The sequence below is a fragment of the Mustelus asterias genome, chromosome 19 (assembly GCF_964213995.1).
Source record: "Mustelus asterias chromosome 19, sMusAst1.hap1.1, whole genome shotgun sequence".
In the NCBI taxonomy this organism is placed as follows: Eukaryota; Metazoa; Chordata; class Chondrichthyes; order Carcharhiniformes; family Triakidae; genus Mustelus; species Mustelus asterias.
The window spans coordinates 9851165-9872315 of NC_135819.1; the positions used below are offsets into that span (position 1 = coordinate 9851165).

Below are 21151 nucleotides of genomic sequence, written 5' to 3' on the forward strand. Positions count from 1 at the left end.
GCAGAGATCTGTTGACCTCAGACGGGACTTTCCAGTCATAGAATCATAGAACCCCTACTGTGCAGAAGGAGGCCATTCGGCCCATCGAGGCTGCACTGACCACAACCCTACCCAACCCTTATCCACGTAGCCCCATGTATTTACCCTAGCTAGTCCCCCTGACACTAAGGGGCAATTTAGCATGGCCAATCCACCTAGCCCGCCCATCTTTGGACACTAAGGGACAATTTAGCATGGCCAATCCACCTAGCCCGCCCATCTTTGGACACTAAGGGGCAATTTAGCATGGCCAATCCACCTAGCCCGCCCATCTTTGGACACTAAGGGACAATTTAGCATGGCCAATCCACCTAGCCCGCCCATCTTTGGACACTAAGGGGCAATTTAGCATGGCCAATCCACCTAACCTACACATCTTTGGACACTAAGGGACAATTTAGCATGGCCAATCCACCTAACCCGCACATCTTTGGACACTAAGGGACAATTTAGCATGGCCAATCCACCTAACCTGCACATCTTTGGACACTAAGGGGCAACTTAGCATGGCCAATCCACCTAACCTGCACATTTTTGGACACTAAGGGGCAATTTAGCATGGCCAATCCACCTAACCTGCAAATCTTTGGACACTAAGGGAAATTTAGCATGGCTAATCCATCTAACCTGCACATCTTTGGACACTAAGGGACAATTTAGCATGGCCAATCCACCTAACCTGCACATCCTTGGACACTAAGGGACAATTTAGCATGGCCAATCCACCTAACCTACACATCTTTGGACACTAAGGGGCAGTTTAGCATGGCCAATCCACCTAACCTACACATCTTTGGACAGTCTTGGGGCAAGTGTGGCTGGAAAATTCTGCCCTGAGTGCGTTTGAATGATCACTAGTTTGGAGATTGGGGCTTTGTGCCAACTGTAAAATTGTTTAAGAGAAAGCAGGAGTCTGAGATCAGCTCCATAAAAGTGGAGAGAGAGACAGTATCCCCTCCTGGGAATCCTCTGAAGCTTCATGTCTGGTCTGACTGGAGCTGAAATCTGCCGCGGACACTTACTGCAAAGTAGCTGCAACACTCCAGCATTGGGAGGTTAAACTGGTTTTGCCAAGATCACCCTTCGCAAAACACATCCTTCAATGCAGGAAAGTGAAAACAGATCTCTCATCGTTATGTAAAAGGGATGATCTGTTATTTGACACCGAGCTGTGGGTGGAATGGTTCATTTACAGGAAGTGTGGCTTGCTCCACATTGTTGGAACATCGAAGCGTTTGGCTGGGGCATGAAGAGGTTCCGACAATTTTAACCAACCTCAACATTCTATTGGATTCTTACAGCACATTCTGAGCCACTTCGTCATCACACACACAGGATTAAACTTTCCATTCTGGCTGGCCAGGGATTAAGATGTGTGGCGAATGTACAAGAATCATACAATCCCTGCAGTGCAGAAGGAGGCCTTTCAGCCCATCAAGTCTGCACCGACCACAATCCCACCCAGGCCCTATCCCCATAACCCTATGCATTTACCCTAGTTCGTCCCCCTGACACTAAGGGGCAATTTAGCATGGCCAGTCCCCCTAACCTACACACATTTGGACATTAAGGGGCATTTAGCATGGCTAATCCACGTAACCTGCACATCTTTGGACACTGAGGGGCAATTTAACATGGCCAATCCATCTAACCTATACATCTTTGGAGTGTGGGAGGAAACCGGAGCACCCGGAGTAAACCCACGCAGACATGGAGAGAACGTACAGACTCCACACAGACAGTGACCCGAGCCGGGAATGAGGAAACAACCAACAAGAAAACATTGACAAATACACAGGACACATCGCTCACGGTTAAAGTAGCAGGATTTACACTGCACATTTACTGGGATGTAATCTCATTTACAGGCAAACAGTCTTGTCTCTTTATCAATCTGCGCAGTTACCTTTTTGCAGTACAGTTGATGCATTGTGGCTGATAAGGATCCTGTCATGAATGGAATGATTTAAAGTTCTTTTATTAGTGTCACAAGTAGGCTTCTATTAACACTGCAATGAAGTTATTGTGAAAATCCCCCAGTCGCCACACTCGTCTGTTCGACTGCACTGAGGGAGAATTTAGCATGGCCAATGCACCTAACCAGCATGTCTTTCGGACTGTGGGAGGAAACCGGAGTACACATGAAGAATGTGCAGACTCTGCACAGGCAGTGACCAAGCCGGGTCCCTGGTCCCTGGTGCTGTGAGCCAACCAGCATTTCTAACCACTGTGCCAACCTGTTGCCCTGAGAAGGAATCTCTTCAGCCAGAAAGTGGTGAATCCATGGAACGCTTTGCCGCAGAAGGCTGTGGAGGCCGGGTCATTGACTGTCTTTAAGACAGAGATGGATAGGTTCTTGATTGGTAAGGGGATCAAAGGTTACAGGGAAAAGGCAGGAGAATGGGGATGAGAAACATATCAGCCATGATCGAATGGCGCAGCAGACTCGATGGGCCGAGTGGCCTCATTCTGCCCCTAAATCTTATTGTCTTACTGGGTCTTACTGGAAATGCTCACTGGGTCCCTGAATAAAAATGTATTAGTTCCTTGTAGACATGTCTCCGTTTTCTTTAGAATCAAGCGTAGATTGGGTGCAAAGGTCACAGCAATACTGTAAAACTTGACTAACCCTGGCAGGGTGACAGCCATGCTGTTAAACATCCCGACGCCACCACCCCCCCCGCCGCCCCCCCTTGTAAACTTGGCGACCCAAACTCAACAAAGCTGCACATTGGGAACAGATGTTGGATTGGCCAGTATCTGCACTGCTGGGTTGCTTCAGGGAGTCCAGAAGCCTTGAACCAGAGCCATTACTGAAAAGCAAGCCGACCTTCCCATTTCCCCAGTGCATTGCTCATATTCTTTCCAACAGAATGAAACCGGGCCCCGCGTACGTTTAACAAATTGGGAGCTCTCATACAACCGCTACAAGTGCCACTGGCCGTTTGCTCCTTGCCCCTCCTGGTGTACAATTGCAAGAATTTTGCGACCTTCCCCTACTGAAACCTTCACAGTTCAACGATCTAATGCCCAAAACATTCTGCACATGCCTGGAATAAGTTAATGATACCCGGGAGAGCGAAGGTTGAGTAAAATGATTGGGTAAGGGTTTATGGAGCTATGTTAACTAGCAAGTACAAGGCATGAATCATATTGAGACGCATTGTGTTCGAGAATCAACACCTCAAATAACCCTGTTGTTAGGGACAATAAACATAATGTTTGTGGGGGCCTTCCCATTTCTCTTGTTATCTAAGCAACACAGCCACTCCTTCATTCTTTATTTCCTTTCAAGCCTCCCATATTTTCACCTCCTCAGTAAGGATTGCCAACCCACTTTGGACAATGTCCAGGAGATTTCATCACATGACAACCCCATACCCCTCCCCATGCTCCCGTCATTGGCTGCCCAACATGTCCGTCCTCATGGTGATTCGCCTTCCCACAGCCAATCAACTGGACTGTTACCCGATTGGATCAACCAGGGCTGTTGGTCCAACAATCGCTTAATTATAGTTTTCTAACCAATAAACAATGGGAATGGCGCGAACATGCAATTATTTTGCTAATGCGCGAGGGTTTTTCTCACAAAAGGTGCTGGAGGTTAATCATTAATCCCTAGGGACTTCAGAAACCATAGAATCACAGTGCAGAGGAGGCCATTCACCCCATCGAGTCTGCACCAATGACAATCCCAGCCAGACCCTAAGCTGGTAGCCCCACATATCTACCCTGCTAACCCCCCCTGACACTAAGGGGCAATTTACCATGGTCAATCCACCTAACCCGCACATCTTTGAACACTAAGGGACAATTTAGCATGGCCAATCCAGCTAACCTGCACATCTTTGGACATTAAGGGGCAATTTAGCATGGCCAATCCACCTAACCTACACATCTTTGGACACTAAGGGACAATTTAGCATGGCCAATCCACCTAAACTGCACATCTTTGGACACTAAGAGGCAATTTAGCATGGCCAATCCAGCTAACCTGCACATCTTTGGACATTAAGGGGCAATTTAGCATGGCCAATCCACCTAACCCATACATCTTTGCACTATGGAAGGAAACTGGAACACCTGGAGGAAACCCACGCAGACACGGAAAGAACATGCAAACTCCACACAGACAGTCACCCGAGGCCAGAATTGGATCTGGGTCTCTGGTGCTGTGAGGCAGCTGTACTAACCACTGTGCCACCATGTTACCCTGAAGGATTGCGGCAAGGACAGGAGTTGTGGGAGGCAAGAGGGAACGGTGGGTAGGGAGGTGGGGGGGGGGGGGGGCGGCGGAGGGGGGGCGCAGTATTGCTGCCATGTCTTCCAGAAGCCCTCCAGGTACATATTCTAGTAATAGAAGGTGTTCTCAGCCCCAGGCCTGAAGGATGAGGATTTGAGTCTCACCCTCTAAGACCTCAGCACACAGACCAGGCTGACATATCGACAGTAAGAGTTTTAACAACACCAGGTTAAAGTCCAACTGGTTTATTTGGTAGCAAATACCATTAGCTTTCGGAGCGCTGCTCCTTCGTCAGATGGAGTGGAAATGTGCTCTCAAACAGGGCACAGAGACACAAAATCAAGTTACAGAATACTGATTAGAATGCGAATCCCTACAACCAACCAGGTCTTAAAGATACAGACAATGTGGGTGGAGGGAGCATTAAGCACAAGTTAAAGAGATGTGTATTGTCTCCAGACAGGATAGCCCGCAAGTCCAGGAGGCAAGCTGTGGGCTATGTCTACCTGATACGCTGCAGGAAAGGATGTCCCGAGGCATGGTACATTGGGGAAACCATGCAGAAGCTCCGACAACGGATGAATGAACACCGCTCGACAATCACCAGGCAAGACTGTTCTCTTCCTGTGGGGGAGCACTTCAGCAGTCACGGGCATTCAGCCTTGGATCTTCAGGTAAGCGTTCTCCAAGGCGGCCTTCATGACACACGACAGCGCAGAGTCGCTGAGCAGAAACTGATAGCCAAGTTCCGCACACATGAGGACGGCCTAAACCGGGATGTTGGATTTATGTCACATTATCAGTAACCCCCACAGCTTGCCTCCTGGACTTGCGGGCTATCCTGTCTGGAGACAATACACATCTCTTTAACCTGTGCTTAATGCTCCCTCCACTCACATTGTCTGTATCTTTAAGATCTGGTTGGTTGTAGGGATTCGCAATCTAATCAGTATTCTGCAACTTGATTTTGTGTCTCTGTGCCCTGTTTGATAGCACATTTCCACTCCATCTGACGAAGGAGCAGTGCTCCGAAAGCTAATGGTATTTGCTACCAAATAAACCTGTTGGACTTTAACCTGGTGTTGTGAGACTTCTTACTGTGTTCACCCCAGTCCAACGCCGGCATCTCCACATCATGACTACTATCGACAGTATGCCAGTGATACACTCATTAACCTGATACCCACCACCCTCATCACCCCTGTCCTGTCCCGAGAGCCACGTCCAGTCAATGCTTCTGTCCCTCCCTTGTGCTAACTGACTTACCCTGGCTCCCAGTCCAGCAATTTAAAAAACCTTACTCTAACCTTTGAATTCCCCCGCAGCCTGCCCTCTCCCAGTCACTCTAACCTTCTCCCGCCCTTTATTCCTCGCAGTTGACTGCACCTATTCAATTCTGGCCTCTAGAACATTCCCAGTTTAATCGTTCCACCATTGGCGACCATGCCCGCAGCTGCGTAGACCCCAAACTCTGGAATTTCCTCTTTTCAACCTCTCCATCTATCTGCCTCCTCCGTAAAACTTACAAAGAACAGTACAGCACAGGAACAGGCCCTTCGGCCCTCCAAGCCTGCGCCGACACGTGACACCTTTCTAAACGAAAGACTTTTTCCCTCTATACGATCCATATCCTTCTATTCGCTGCCTAATCATGTATCTGTCAAGATGGGGCAGCACGGTAGCACAGTGGTTGGCACTGCTGCTTCACAGCTCCAAGGACCTGGGTTCGATTCCCGGCTTGGGTCACTGCCTGTGTGGAGTTTGCACATTCTCCCCCATGTCTGTGTGGGTTTCCTCCGGGTGCTCCGGTTTCCTCCCACAGTCCAAAGATGTGCGGGTTAGGTTGATTGGCCAAGCTAAAATTGTCCCTTGGTGTCCTGGGATGCGTAGTTTAGAGAGATTAGTGGGTAAATGTGTAGGGATATGGGGGTAGGGCCTGGGTGGGATTGTGGTCGGCGCAGACTCGATGGGCCGAATGGCCTCTTTCTGCACTGTAGGGTTTCTATGATTCTATGCCTCTTAAACGTTGTTATTGTATCTGCTTCTACCACCTCCTCTGGCAGCGCAATTCAGGCACTTAACCACCCTCTGTGTAAAATACCTTGCCTCTCCTTTAAACTTTCCCCCTTTTACCTTAAACCAATGTCCCCCAGTAACTGACATTTCTACCCTGGGAGAAAGGTCCCGACTATCCATTCTGTCCGTGCCTCGCACCATTTTGTAAACTTCTATCAGGTCGCCCCTCAGCCCCCGATGTTCAAGCGAAAACAAACCAAGTTTGTCCAATATCTCCTCGTAGCCAACACCCTCCAAACCAAGCAACATCTTGTTAAACCTTTTCTGTACTCTCTCCTAAGCCTCCAGTGACCAAGCTTTCTGAATATCTCCTTCTGTGTCTCATGGTTAAAGATGCATAGAATCCCTACAGTGCAGAAGGAGGCCATTCGGCCCATCGTGTCTGCACCGACCACAATCCCACCCAGCCCTATCCCCATAACTCCATGCATTTACCTTAGCCAATCCCCCTGACACTAAGGGGCAACTTAGCATGGACAATCCACCTAACCTGCACATCTTTGGACTGTGGGAGGAAACCGGAGCACCCGGAGGAAACCCACGTAGACACGGGGGAGAATGTGCAGACTCCACACAGACAGTGACCCAAGTCGGGAATCAAACCCTGGTCCCTGGTGCTGTGAGGCACAGTAAGAAGTCTCACAACACCAGGTTAAAGTCCAACAGGTTTATTTGGTAGCACAAGCTTTCAGAGTGTCACTCCTTCTTCAGGTGAGTGTGGAGCTGTGTGCACAAACAGGGCAAAGAACAATGAACAAAGAACAGTACAGCACAGGAAACAGGCCCTTCGCCCCTCCAAGCCTGTGCCGCTCATTGGTCCAATATTCGTTTGTATCCCTCCATTCCCAGACTGCTCATGTGACTATCCAGGTAAGTCTTAAACGATGTCAGCGTGTCTGCCTCCACCACCCTACTTGGCAGCGCATTCCAGACCCCCACCACCCTCTGTGTAAAAAACGTCCCTCTGATATCTGAGTTATACCTCGCCCCTCTCACCTTGAGCCTGTGACCCCTCGTGATTGTCACCTCCGACCTGGGAAAAAGCTTCCCACTGTTCACCCTATCTATACCCTTCATAATTTTGTACACCTCTATTATGTCTCCCCTCATTCTCCGTCTTTCCAGGGAGAACAAGCCCAGTTTACCCAATCTCTCCTCATAGCTAAGACCCTCCATACCAGGCAACATCCTGGTAAACCTTCTCTGCACTCCCTCTAAAGCCTCCATGTCCTTCTGGTAGTGCGGTGACCAGAACTGGACGCAGTACTCCAAATGTGGCCTAACCAGCGTTCTATACAGCTGCAACATCAGACTCCAGCTTTTATACTCTATACCCCGTCGTATAAAGGCAAGCATACCATATGCCTTCTTCACCACCTTCTCCACCTGTGCTGCCACCTTCAAGGATTTGTGGACTTGCACACCTAGGTCCCTCTGTGTTTCTATACTCTTGGTGGCTCTGACATTTATTGTATAACTCCCCCCTACATTAGTTCTTCCAAAATGCATCACTTCGCATTTATCTGGATTAAATTCCATCCGCCATTTAATGCATAAAGTATTCTGTAACTTGATTTTGTGTCTCTGTGTCCTGTTTGAGAGCACATCTCCACTCCATCTGACGAAGGAGCAGCGCTCCGAAAGCTAATGGTATTTGCTACCAAATAAACCTGTTGGACTTTAACCTGGTGTTGTTAAAACTCTTACTAGATGGAATTTAATCCAGATAAATAGCATATATAGACACAAACTCAATTTACAAGATAATGGTTGGAATGCGAGTCTTTACAGGTAATCATGTCTTTACAGGTACAGACAATGTGAGTGGAGAGAGGGTTAAGCACAGGTTAAAGAGATGTGTATTGTCTCCAGCCAGGACAGTTAGTGAGATTTTGCAAGCCTAGACGACTAGCAGAACATTAGCTGAGATTAATAGTCTAGCGATAATACCACAAGCCCACCGCCTTTATTGCTTTGTGTTGTCACCTTGGGACGTGTTGTCACGGTGAAGGTGCCGCATTGTGAATGAAAACAATTGTCGCTGAATGAACTGTGAGCTTTAAACGGCCTCATCAGTTGTATCTGAGACAGGATTACTCAATGATAACAGACATGGACAACTTCTATTGCTCATAGCGATGGCTGGCAAGATTAAACACAGTTACGCAAAGCAAAAAGCACGAAGGCTTGGCAACATGTTTGGGTAACCCTGGAGGTAACTGGGTTCCGCATTTAGACCGAAGGGACCTTGTTATACTCAGTGTGGGTCCTGGGTTCAGCTCAATCTCCAACACCATCATTTATATTTTTGGTTGGCAGCTATTAGTAACAATTATTCTGCACCTGCCCTCGGCAAATCTTTTGTCCCTTTACTTGCTCGATCGCCATTTCCTTTTGTTATTTAATCTTTCCTGCCCCCCCTCCCCGACCCTGTCCACCTATTCACAAAGGGTTGTGAATCTGTGGAATTCCCCTGCCCAGTGAAGCGGTTGAGGCTACCTCATTGAATGTTTTTAAGGCAAGGATAGGTGATGTTTTGAATGGTAAAGGAATTAAGGGTTATGGTGAGCGGGCGGGTAAGTGGAGCTGAGTCCACGAAAAGATCAGCCATGATCTTATTGAATGGCGGAGCAGGCCCGAGGGGCCAGATGGCCTACTCCTGCTCCTAGTTCTTATGCTCTTATGTTCTGTCACAAAGCTTTGCCCTCTCTCTCCTCCTGCCCCCCAATCCTGACCCCCGCACTTGTTTAAAACCTTTTATACCTCCAACATTTCCAGGGGCATCAACCGGAAACATTCGCCGGAAACCTCCGTCCTCCCTCGCGGCTGGGATTCTCTGAGTGCCGCTGAAAGTGAATGGCGTTTTGGTGGGAATGCCGCACTCTCCCTTCCCGCTGGCAGCGGGGCAGGAAGAGGCGGGATCGGAGAATCCCGTTAACTCAGTCTCTCCCTCCACAGATGCCGCCAGGCCTGCTGTTTTTATTCTAATATCCCCTCACTCATCACAGTGACAATCAGGGTGGGATTTTCCAGCCGCACCCGCCCCATGACTGGAAAATCCCGCTCAAGGGCAATGGACCTTCGCATGGTCGCATCCCGCCCGCTACAATCCCCGTGGCGGACAGGACGGGATAGTTCTGCCCTCTCTGTCTAATTCCACCCCCTTTCAGACACCTTGGGACTCTCTGCAATGTTTAAAGGTGCTATATAAATGCACGTTGTTGCAGTACCAGTTTGGTTGCCATCAGCAATGCTGCTGCTTGGGGTGTCACCAGCCTCACTGCCAGGCAAACCAGGCTAATGCCCTGACTGTGGATGCCAGGAGTTGTCCCAGTCGTGGTGAACCTACTGTCCACACTCACCGCCCAACTCACTCGTAGTAATAGAATGATACAAGCACAGAAGGAGGCCATTTGGCCCACAGTGCCTGTGCTACTATCCCCTTAGCCTCAATCCTCCTGCTCTTTCTCCAGGAGGACAGTGATTATCGAGAGGGAAAGCGTGAGGCACTGCCTGGCCCAAGTGGCACTCCTTCGTCACATCCTCAGTGCAACAGGAATTCACTTCCAGACGTACCATCGAGGCCTGCTTACTTCACCTGTCGATTCATAGCGGAAAATATAAGCGCAGGTTGCAGCTGGCACACGATTCATAGAATCCCTACAGTGCAGAAGGAGGCCATTTGGCCCCTCGAGTCTGCACCGACCACAATCCCACCCAGGCCCCAATCCCCCTAACCCCATACACTTACCCTAGCGAGTCACCCTGACACTAAGGAACAATTTAGCATGGCCAATCCACCTAATCCTCGCATCTTTGGACTGTGGGAGGAGCACAGTAAGAGTTTTAACAACACCAGGTTAAAGTCCAACAGGTTTATTTGGTAGCAAATGCCATTAGGTTTCGGAGCCCTGCTCCTTTGTCAGATGGAGTGGAAATCTGCTCAGAAACAGGGCATACAGAGACACAAATTCTGTAACTTGATTTTGTGTCTCTGTGCCTTGTTTGAGAGCAGATATCCACTCCATCTGACAAAGGAGCAGCGCTCCGAAAGCTAATGGCATTTGCTACCAAATAAACCTGTTGGACTTTAACCTGGTGTTGTTAAAACTCTTACTGTATTTACCCCAGTCCAACACCGGCATCTCCACATCATGACTACCGTGGGGGGAAACTGGAGCACCGGGAGGAAACCCGCGCAGAAACGGGGGGAGAACGAGCAAACTCCACACAGACAGTGACCCGAGCCGGGAATCGAACCCGGGTCCCTGGCGCTGTGAGGCAGCAATGCTAACCACTGCGCCACCGTGCCTCCCCCTCTGTAACGACGCCATAGTGACGTTAACATGGTCTCCTCTCCCATAGGCGTTTACCTCTCCCACTCCTCCCTATTATTAGCCAATTGTCTATTGGTTTTGTGGACGTAAATATGAATGTACATAATCACGCAGAGAGAAGGCGAGAGGACACAGAAAGGGCGAGATGTTAAATGTGTGGGGTTATGGGGATAGTGGGGGGGGAAGAGGGCCTGGGTAAGGCACTCTGTCAGAGAGTCAGTGCACACTCGATGGGCTGAATGGCCTCCTTCTGCACTGTAGGGATTCTGTGAACCAATGATTCTGCTGTGTTCAAAGCTGCATTTACCCTTTTGTCTAGACCATTTGAATCTGAACTTCCCTTGCCAAGTGAAACTATACGAATGGACCCTATTGGAAACAGGCCATTCGGCCCACCTATTCCATGCTGGGGCTTATGCTCCTCCTGAGCCTCCTCACACCCCTCTTCGTAACTCGCCCTATCAGCGTGTCTTTCTGTTCCCCTCCCACCCCCATCCCTTGTGTGTTTACCCAGCTTCCTCTTTGAATGATCTGCACCTCAACATCTCCCTGTGGTAAGGAGTTCCACATTCTCACAACTCTCTGGGCTTTTTTAATGTTTGTTCATGGGATGTGGGCAACATTTATTGCCCATCCCCAAGGGTATTTTTGAGTCAACCTCATTGCTGTGGCTCTGGGGTCACATGTAGGCCAGACTGGGTAAGGACAGCAGATTTCCTTCCCGAAAGGACATTTGTGAACCGAGATGGGTTTTTCCGACAATGGTTTCATGGTCATCAGTAGGTTCTTAATTCCAGGTATTTTTAATTTGAATTTGAATTCCACCAGCTGCCGTGGTGGGATTCGAACCCGGGTCCCCCAGAACATTACGCTGGGTCTCTGGGCAATACCACTATGCTGAGGAGATTTCTCCTGAATCTCCCCACTGGATTTATTGGTGAATTTAATGACAGCCCCCAGTCTGCTCTACCCCCTCACATCACCTCCAAATTTACCCCGTCCAATCCTGTCATGGCTTTAAAGACCTCTATCAGGTCACCCCCTTTGCCAGAGAAAGCAGCAACTTCCCCCATCCTGCCACCACGCCCCTTCTTCCGTACAATCACCCCATCCCACCCACCTCCGCCACCCACCCCACCCCCCACTCCCCTAGATTGTCCCCCCCCTTGACAATCTAGTTTTTCTTAGTTGTTCATTTAGAAAACCATTGGCTTTGGGAAGCCTGGGTCACGTGACCTCCAACTTCTTTCTCATTTTGTCTCATTGACTAAACGCTTAAAGAGACTCTGAACAAGTTAAACCTCAGCGAGTGCGGACATGCCGCAGCTCACACAAGACGTTTAATCAAACAAGATGCTTGGGACAAAACGTCATGGCAACTTGTCCAAGAATTCAAACCCATGAACGTTAACTGACCCTTGAGCTCAACATCAAACATTCAGCTCATGTCGAATGTGGTAGGAATCAGTGGAATATTTGTACGATTACCAAAGGTGGAAATCGAATAAGTGCAGAAATATGTTGTGTGTTTTGTTTTGGTAACATCTGGGCTACGCCTTTTGGCTAAGATCAAGTGTAGTTTTGTTGTCCTGCACTTGCCTGAAGTCACGAGGTTACACTGCGGCTTCATTTGAAGTAATTTTTAAAAGCGGAATCTTGGCTAAGATGCAAATGAGATGGAGCCTTGGAGGAGATGCAATGCCTGCTCCAATCAGCTTGGATCATGTAGATCAAACCTAGATGTGGAGATGCCGGCGTTGGACTGGGGTAAACACAGTAAGAAGTTTAACAACACCAGGTTAAAGTCCAACAGGTTTATTTGGTAGCAAAAGCCACACAAGCTTTCGGAGCTCCAAGCCCCTTCTTCAGGTGAGTGGGAATTCTGTTCACAAACAGGGCATATAAAGACACGAACTCAATTTACATGAATAATGGTTGGAATGCGAATACTTACAACTAATCAAGTCTTTAAGAAACAAAACAACGTGAGTGGAGAGAGCATCAAGACAGGCTAAAAAGATGTGTATTGTCTCCAGACAAGACAGCCAGTGAAACTCTGTGGGGGTTACAAATAGTGTGACATGAACCCAATATCCCGGTTGAGGCCGTCCTCGTGTGTGCGGAACTTGGCTATCAGTTTCTGCTCAGCGACTCTGCGCCGTCTGACCCTTAGTTGTAAGTATTCGCATTCCAACCATTATTCATGAAAATTGAGTTTGTGTCTTGATAAGCTCTGTTTGTGAACAGAATTCCCACTCACCTGAAGAAGGGGCTTGCAGCTCCGAAAGCATGTGTGGCTTTTGCTACCAAATAAACCTGTTGGACTTTGATCAAACCTAGGACAGGAAGCAGCCAACCTGTCGTGTCAGCTTGGATCTGGAATGTCTCACTTGCTGAGACTTTGAATTGGACTTGGATTGGATTGGATATAAACAAGAAGAAAACATTTGGACGAAATCCTCAGGCCTGCAGATTGTTGGAAGTTGGATGTCAGATTGAGAGTTGTCAGGATCCTGTGGAAGAATCAACGGGTGGGATTCTCCAGCCGTGTTCACCTCAAAACCGGAGAATCCCGCCCCGGGTCAACAGACCTTTACATGGTCTCCCCCCCTCCCCCACAGTCCCCACACCCCTCCCACACCCCCAACCCACCCCACCCCCCCAACCCCCCCAAACCCCCAACCCACCACACCCCCCAAAGCCCCCCCATCCCCCCAACCTCCCCATCCCCCCACAGCCCCCACACCCCTCCCACACCCCCCACAACCCCAACCCACCCCACCCCCCAATCCCCCCAACCCACCACACCCCCCCAAAGCCCCCCCCATCCCCCCCAACCTCCCCATCCCCCCACAGCCCCCACACCCCTCCCACACCCCCCACCTCTCCCCCACCCCCCACCCCTCCCCCACCCTCCACCCCCCCACCCCTCCCCCAGAAGGACGTGTTTAAGGAGTTAGATGAAGTGGGGTGGGAGGTTCATGTGGGACATGAACACCAGCACGAGGTCATTGGGCCGAATGGCCTGTTTCTGAGCTGCAAATGCTGCCTCATTCCTCCTCATGTTGCTCTAAATGGGGAACACCTCTCGTTCCTCTTTCTGAAGAAAACATCTGCCATTCTTGGGTAATCCAAACAAGCCAGAGGCTATTGGAAACTTCCAGTGAGTGAAGTTCTTACGGAACCGGGGATCTTAAGCAATGTAGCAGGTTTTAATGATCAACATGAGTATTTAACACAGCAGAATCAGTGCCAGAATCTCCTGAGCAGAACAACTGGAGTAAAGTTTTACAAGCCAAAATTGTGAAAGTCACAATATTGAGTCTGGTAATCTGTAAATTGTCGGCAGTAAAGGGGAGATGTAAACTTGTTTCTCAAACTGGGGTTGTGTTTCATTCAGAGGTTAAGGGCAGTGAGATTAGAATGGGAGTGGAATGGTGGTTCCAAATGACAGAGACCCGGGAGCTAGGGGGTGGGCGGGGGGTGGGGGGGGGGGGGGGGGGGGGAAGTAGAGGAGGTGGGGGAGTCATAATTGCAAACAGAGTAGTCACCCGATCTGCATTTGGTCCCCCCAGTGTCGAGAAGACCCCCTCATGGTCAGGTACAGAATCATAGAATCCTACAGCGCCATTCAGCCCATCGAGCCTGCACTGACCACAATCCCACCCAGGCCCTATTCCCGTGACCCCATGCACTTACCCTAGCTAGTCCCCCTGACACTAAGGGGCAACTTAGCATGGCCAATCCACCTAACCAACACATCTTTGGACTGTGGGAGGAAACCGGAGCACCCGGAGGAAACCCACGCAGACATGGGGAGAATGTCCAAATTCTACACAGACCCAAGCCGGGAATCGAACTGGGTCCCTGGCGCCGTGAGGCAGCAGTGCTAACCACCGTGCCATCCCATTAATGCTATATTAATGAAAGAAGTTGAATAAAACACCTGGATGGAATGTCTGGGTCCAAGATGGTGAGAAGTGGGAGGAGGTAACATAGAACATAGAAAAACTACAGCACAAACAGGCCCTTCGGCCCACAAGTTGTGCCGAACACATCCCTACCTTCTAGACCTACCTATAACCCTCCATCCTATTAAGTCCCATGTACTCATCCAGGAGTCTCTTAAAAGACCCTATTGAGTTCGCCTCCACCACCACTGACGGCAGCCGATTCCACTCACACACCACCCTCTGTGTGAAAAACTTACCCCTAACATCTCCCCTGTACCTACCCCCCAGCACCTTAAACTTGTGTCCTCTCGTAGCAGACATTTCCACCCTGGGAAAAAGCCTCTGAGAGTCCACCCGATCTATGCCTCTCAACATCTTATATACCTCTATTAGGTCTCCTCTCATCCTTCGTCTCTCCAAGGAGAAAAGACCGAGCTCCCTCAGCCTATCCTCATAAGGCATGCCACTCAATCCAGGCAACATCCTTGTAAATCTCCTCTGCACCCTTTCAATCTTTTCCACATCCTTCCTATAGTGAGGCGACCAGAACTGAGCACAGTACTCCAAGTGGGGTCTGACGAGGGTCTTATATAGCTGCATCATTATCCCCGGACTCCTAAACTCAATCCCTCGATTGATAAAGGCCAGCACACCATACGCCTTCTTAACCACCTCCTCCACCTGCGGGGATGATTTAAGAGTCCTATGGACCCGTAAAAAGGACAAGTTTTTTTTATTTGTCCATGGGCGTCGCTGGCTGGCCAGCATTTATTGCCCATCCCTAGTTGCCCGAGGGCAATTGAGAGTCAACCACATTGCTGTGGCTCTGGAGTCACATGTAGGCCAGACCGGGTAAGGATGGCCGATTTCCTTCTCTAAAGGACATTCGTGACCCAGATGGGTTTTTCCAACAATTGACAATGGTTTCATGGTCATCAGTAGATTCTTAATTCCAGATACTTTTATTGAATTCAAATTCCACCATCTGCCGTGGCGGGATTCGAACCCGGGTCACCGGAACATTAGATGAGTTTCTGGATTTATAGTCCAGTGATAATACCACTAGGCCATCGCCTGACCCCATAGATGAAAAGAGACAGAGAAATGTGAGAACGAAACAGGAAGCTGAGGTAAAGAATTGCCAAGGGAGGAGTTAGTGGGCTTATGGTGAAAATTGATCAACTATCTGTGCCCAGGAATGGAGATGGAGAAGTCGATTTGATTTGATTTATTATTGTCATATGTATTAACATAGAGTGAAAAGTATTGTTTCTTGCACGCTATACAGACAAAGCATACCGTTCATAAAGAAGGAAAGGACAGAGTGCAGAATGTAGTGTTACAGTCATAGTTAGGGTGTAGAGAAAGATCAACTTAATGCAAGACAAGTCCATTCAAAAGTGGCAGCTGATGGCAGCAGGGAAGAAGCTGTTCTTGAGTCGGTTGGTACGTGACCTCAGACATTTGTACCTTTTTCCCGAAGGAAGAAGGTGGAAGAGAGAATGTCCAGGGTGCGTGGGATCCTTAATTATGCTGGCTGCTTTGCCGAGGCAGTGGGAAGTGTAGACAGAGTCAATGGATGGGAGGCTGGTTTGCGTGATGGACTGGGCTTCATTCACAACCTTTCGTAGTTTCTTGCAGTCTTGGGCAGAGCAGGAGCCCCATACCAAGCTGTGATACACCCGGAAAGAATGCTTTCTATGGTGCATCTGTAAAAGTTGGTGAGAGTCGTAGCTGACATGCCAAATTTCCTTGGTCTTCTGAGAAAGTAGAGGCGTTGGTGGGCTTTCTTAACTATAGCGTCAGCATGGGGGGACCAGGACAGGTTGTTGGTGATCTGGACACCTAAAACCCTGAAGCTCTCGACCCTTTCTACTTCGTCCCCGTTGATGTAGACAGGGGCATGTTCTCCTTTACGCTTCCTGAAGTCGATGACAATCTCCTTCATTTTGGGAAGATTATTGTTGCCCCACCAGATTCTCTATCTCATTCCTGTATTCTGTCTCGTCACAGAGATGACGTGGAGATGCTGGCATTGGACTGGGGTAAGCACAGTAAGAAGTCTCACAACACCAGGTTAAAGTTGGACTTTAACCTGGTGTTGTGAGGCTTCTTACTGTCGTCACAGAGAAACAGAAGTGGAGCATCTGAAGAAACTAGGGTGGAAATTGGAAAGAAAAGTTGGTGGAATTTTCCAGTGTGTGGCGAGAGCAGCAATTGGCACCAATACAGCCCTCAGTGAACCAGGGAGGGGATCTGTGTAGCTGTGGTGAACCATCGTTGGTTCCCACTGTGGGATTGTTCTAATGTTGTTGTTGGGCTAGGGTGGGATTGATACACCTGTGGTTGTTACTGTTGTGGCACATCCCAGTCGGGCTCCGCCTCCTGGGAGAGGTATAAGACCCCCTGCTCGGGCGGGACCCCTTCAGTCTGGGATAGTGTGTTAAAGTTCTGATAGTTCCATTGTTAGTTAATAAAAGCCTTCTTTTACCGAAGCTTCAAGCCTCGTGTCCAATTGTTGCGCATCAGTAGCGCAGAGATAAAGAACATTCATATGTCACGCAAAAAGACAATTTCCCATGGCGACATGTTTAATTAGGAGGAAGTAAATTAAGAAGTGGTTAATGTGAGCAGAAGTTCAGTTCGAGGGAAGTGCAGTAGGGTTGTCAAGAGGCAGTTTGGAGATTGTGGATTCATGCCACCAAGTCAAGAGGTGAAAATGTCAGAGTTGGTAACGCAATCACTCCAATTTAGTGCAAAGACCCACTGAGAATGTTAAACACTGGCAAATCCTCACCCACTGCCTCGCATCATTTTGTGGTGATAAGTGTTGTTGGTAGGGGGACTCCCAGCTGCTGTTTCAGCATATTGTCATAAGTGTTTTCTGTCAGAACGGGCTACATTTCAATCTGAGTGATAAAAATGTTTCCGTGAATAGAAATCTGAAATAAGGGGAAACGTACAAATCGATTGGACAGCATCGGGGAAGGAAAGGTTAGCGTGGGGGAGGAGACATTTCATCGGGACTTCTGTTGCAATTGTTTATTGATACCCCAACCAAAGTGTATCCCTTAACTAAACATATCCCTTTGTGGATGGAGAAAGAACGGCTACAACAATGATTTAACAACATTAATGGCAATAGTGGCTTTAAAATGGCTATTCTGGCTGACAGCTAAGCATGCTGGGATTTTTGGTCAACTTATAGATTAAAACCAGTCGTAAAGTTGCTCTGGTCTGGGAGCTGTGATCTGACGCTTCCCAGATAAGGGAAGTTAACCGGGACAGCGTGGCTCTGATTTATATGGCTGCTATGTATGGTACATGTCAAATCAGCTAAGTGCGATGGCGTCATTCAAAAGTAATTTCATTGGATGTTTGAGCCATGTGATCGATTTCTGGTTACATAGTTGGCTGGATGACACAGAATCTTCCGGAAGTGAGTGGAGAATTGTAGATAAAAAGATATTTGAGCCTTTGTTTGGCAGCGATAACCCGAAGAGACCAATCACCGCGATAGGACCTGTACCCTGAAGGATGCTTCAGAGAAGGAGAAGATAGATTCTACATCGAGGATATTTCTTGGCCAAAGTTTTCATAAACTCGGTAGTATCTATTTTCAGTTAAATAGTTAAAGTTGACGTTCAGTTAAAGTTGAAGTGCAGTTTAAGAGTTAAAGTTCAGTTGAAAATTGATGTTCAGTTCGAGCTAAAGTTCGGTAAAGAGTTAATGAATTGCAACTGTTTATGTTTGAGTTGGTACTAGAAGTGTTAAATAAAGAAATAATTGAATTACTGTCCTTGCTTTTCTCATTAAACTGGAATGCTTGGAAGGTGTTTAAATTAAAGCTACATAACACCCTGACTAAAACAGATTTCTGATATCAGGTCATTATCACATCGGTAATTGCTGTTGTGGGATCTTGCTGTGTGCAAGTTGGCTTACTTTATAATAGTACCTACATTTCAACAGCATTCATTCACTGGAAAACACTTTCAGACATCCACGGGGTCATGAGAGGTGCTATATAAATGCAGCTCCCTCCCCTCCGGACAATAGCTGCGAGGCCACATAAAGTTCAACAAACTGTGAACGGTTCACGACAGGTCTGGAAAGCAAGGCCAGAGATTGGTTCTGAATGGGCAATATTTGATTGGGTAGCTCGGGGGAAGAGGGGAAGGTAACTCTGGTTGTTCTGTGGTCGCCGGTTACTAACGTTTCCCGTTTGTGTAGGGTAGCAGGAGCCTGTTTTCTGCTTGTGAACCCCTGCTTCTGTTACTATATCACGCACCTTCAGTGTGAAAATACTTGCAGCTGCTTCCCCTCACAGAACACACACAGCCGGATGCTGGGGAAGCTCTTTCAGCTGGCTTTTAACCCCATCCGTTTGTATATTCCAAATGGGAAATGGAATCCACAAATCCGGCTAGGCATTACACACATTGGATGGGATGGCCAATATGTCCCTGTGTCTTTAGCGGAGATATAGAAACTAGAAGCAGGAGGAGGCCATTCGGCCCTTCAAGCCTGCTCCACCATTCATTATGATCATGGCTGATCATCAAATTCAATATCCTGATCCCCCCCCCTTCCCCCCATATCCCTTGAACCCTTTAGCCCCAAGAGCTATATTTAATTTCTTCTTGAAATTACACAACGTTTTGGCCTCAACTACATTCTGTGGGAGTGAATTCCACACATTCACCACCCTCTGGGTGAAGAAATTTGTCCTCACCTCAGTCCTAAAAGGTTTACCCCTTACCCTCACACTCTGTCCCCTAGTTCTGGACTCCCCCACCATCTGGAGCATTCATTTTGAATCTACCCTGTCTAACCCTGTTAGAATTTTATAAGTTTCTGATGATAATCAGTTACAGGATCTCCCGAGGCGGGATGGCCAAGTCCAATATTCCGTGTACAATTCCGTGGTTTTGTTTTTATCTCCATCATCGTAAACCCTCCCTTTTCTCAGAAACCGTATCCATTCTTTCAACTTCACTTGCTGCGTCCCAGATATGCTTCACTGGGTTTAAATAGAAACCTTTCCTAACAGGTTTTCTTTGTGTTTGAGGTACATTCTCGAGAAAGCAGTATCCAATCCTCCCGCCCAGACAGGGGAATCGTTCCCCCTTTAGCTGGGCTCCTCTTATTGAGGGATTAAACAATGTTTGGACAGATTAGGGATTGAGCGAAGCAAGGGCTGCCACTCAAGGCTATCCTTTGATCCCGAATTGCACTGGGAATTTGGAAATTTAGAAGCTCCACATGGGGTTTCCTCTGGGTGCTCTGGTTTCCTCCCACAGTGCGGGTGAGGTGGATTGGTCATGCTAAATTGCCCTAGGAGGACTAGCTAGGGTAAATGCATGGGGTTATGGGGATAGGGCCTGGGTGGGATTGTGGTCGGTGCAGACTCGATGGGCTGAATGGCCTCCTTCTGCACTGTAGGGATTCTATGATCTATGATCTATACAAAATGATCTGCCACCATGGTGCCATTTCACTCGGGAGCGACCATTAGGTAATGACCAGGAAATGTTGCATCACTTGTATCTGAGTGCATAGCTTCAATGAAACAGCATTGCATGTGTTGACACAGTGGTTAGCACTGCTGCCTCACAGCGCCAGGGACCCGGGTTCAATTCCCAGCTTGGGTCACTGTCTGTGTGGAGTTTGCACGTTCTCCCTGTGGCTGCATGGGTTTCTCTGGGTGCTCCGGTTTCCTCCCATGGTCCAAAGATTAGGTTAGGTGTATTGACCATGCTAAATTGCTCCTTACTTTCCAAAGATGTGCAGGTTAGGTGGATTGGCCATGCTAATTTGCCCCTTAGTGTCCAAAGATGTGCAGGTTAGAGGGATTGGCCAAGCTAAATTGCCCCTTAGTGTCCAAAGATGTGCAGGTTAGGTGGATTGGCCATGCTAAACTGTCCCTTAGTTTCCAAAGATGTGCAGGTTAGGTGGATTGGCCATGCTAAATTGCCCCTTAGTGTCCAAAGATGTGTAGGTTAGGTGGATTGGCCATGCAAAATTGCCCTTTAGTGTCCAAAGATGTGTGGGTTAGGTGGATTGGCCATGCTAAATTGCCCCTTAGTTTCCAAAGATGTGCAGGTTAGGGGGATTGGCCATGCTAAATTGCCCCTTAGCCTCCAAAGATGTGCGCGTTAGGGGGATTGGCCATGCTAAATTGCCCTTTAGTGTCCAAAGATGTGCGGGTTAGGTGGATTGGCCATGCTAAATTGCCCTTTAGTGTCCAAAGATGTGCAGGTTAGGGGGATTGGCCATGCTAAATTGCCCCTTAGTGTCCAAACATGTGCGGGTTAGGTAGATTGGCCATGCTAAATTGCCCCTTAGTTTCCAAAGATGTGTAGGTTAGGGGAATTGGCCATGCTAAATTGCCCCTTAGTTTCCAAAGATGTGTAGGTTAGGTGGATTGGCCATGCTAAATTGCCTCTTAGTTTCCAAAGATGTGTAGGTTAGGGGGATTGGCCATGCTAAATTGCCCCTTA

General features: G+C 48.3%; 1 long non-coding RNA gene across 1 annotated transcript in view; it reads left to right on the top strand.

The window, feature by feature from the left end:
• Positions 1-21151, top strand: part of LOC144507756 (uncharacterized) — a 40128-nt gene that overhangs the window by 7308 nt on the left and 11669 nt on the right. The window contains exon 2 of the long non-coding RNA XR_013500138.1: positions 4742-4956. This is a non-coding gene — a long non-coding RNA (uncharacterized LOC144507756). The remainder of the gene's footprint in view (positions 1-4741; positions 4957-21151) is intronic.